A 1,415-nucleotide genomic window follows, 5' to 3' on the forward strand; every position below is an offset into this window, starting at 1 on the left:
AAGTCTTTTCCTCCCCAGGTTTCTAATTGAGGCCAGCACCAATTGTATAATACCAAGCCAATCTAACTCATCCTGTCACATCACTTGGCATGATTTACGACCCATTCATTCTCAAAATAATTTTTTAGATTTGTTTAATCCATCCCTCAATCTCCTGGTTTACCTCTTATTTCTCTCGCCTCTCCTTCACAGTGTTTCTTTTCTTTTCTTTTCTTTTTTTCTGGTTCTTCCTCTTTTCTAAACCACCAAATTTTGGATGCTCAAGGTCTTCATTTTTAACTTTCTGCTCAGTCTAGCTAAATGCTCTCCCAAGGTTATCTCATATACTCTGATGACTTTATAATATGTTCTATGTGTCCGCCACTCATAAATGTATCTCTCTAGTTTTGCCTTCTTCCTCCACCTCCCAACTCATGTATTTAATTTCCTTTTTGATACCTTTACTGTGGTATCTATAAACATCTCAAACTGAATGATGCCTAAACAGAAGAGTTCATTACAACATGCCTAGATATTCACTTGTCCTATTTCCAATTCTTCCCCAGCTTCACTAATGGCAGCAACATCAGCTCAGTTCCCTAGGGGGAAATAAACAAAACTTAATAGTCATACTTGACTCCTCTCTATCAGGAATGTCCCTCAAAATAAATATTATTCCAAACCTTAATTTAATTCACCAGCATTTCTGACCCAGTTTACACCAACCACCAAATAATTTTCCATCTCCCTGCTTCCCACTCTTACTCTCCTAATACCCATTCAGCAGCCAGAATTTTATTTTTCATCTTTTAAATATAATCAAATCACTAACAGTTTCCCATCACAAGAAAGTCAAGTCTAACTTCTTGCCAAGGTATTCAAAACCCTCTGTGATCTGGTCATCTGATCTCCCCCTACTCTTTTCCTTCCTTACTTGCTCCAGGCACATTGCCTTTTTAGTCTCTGCAATATACCCTGTGCATTCCAATATCAGAACATTTGTACCCATGCTTTTTCTTGGAATGCTCTTCACATAGATCTTCAAAAAGCTCCAAGGCAGAGAGACCCTCCTGACTGCCTAATATAAAGAACTCTCCTACATACGCACAGCCCCTCTCAAGTATATAAAACCATTTCACATTCTTCACATTGTTTATTGTACCTGAATCATTTATTTAAGCTTTCAGTATACAGACTTAGTTGCCTACAGAGCTTACTCCTAGTACATAAGCACCCTGAGGGCAAGGATTTTATCTTAAATAACCTCAGTACCTAGAACAGTGACTGACATATATTTGGCATTCTTAAAATATTTGTTAGTTATCTTAAAAGCAATGTTAGAACAAGTAAGACCTGCATCACGTGCCTTGTACATGTAACTAATATTTTTGATATTTATAGATGAAATAAAATATTATATATAAAAATATATAATA

This window comes from Pteropus alecto, unplaced genomic scaffold (genome assembly GCF_000325575.1).
Source record: "Pteropus alecto unplaced genomic scaffold, ASM32557v1 scaffold25, whole genome shotgun sequence".
In the NCBI taxonomy this organism is placed as follows: domain Eukaryota; kingdom Metazoa; phylum Chordata; class Mammalia; order Chiroptera; family Pteropodidae; genus Pteropus; species Pteropus alecto.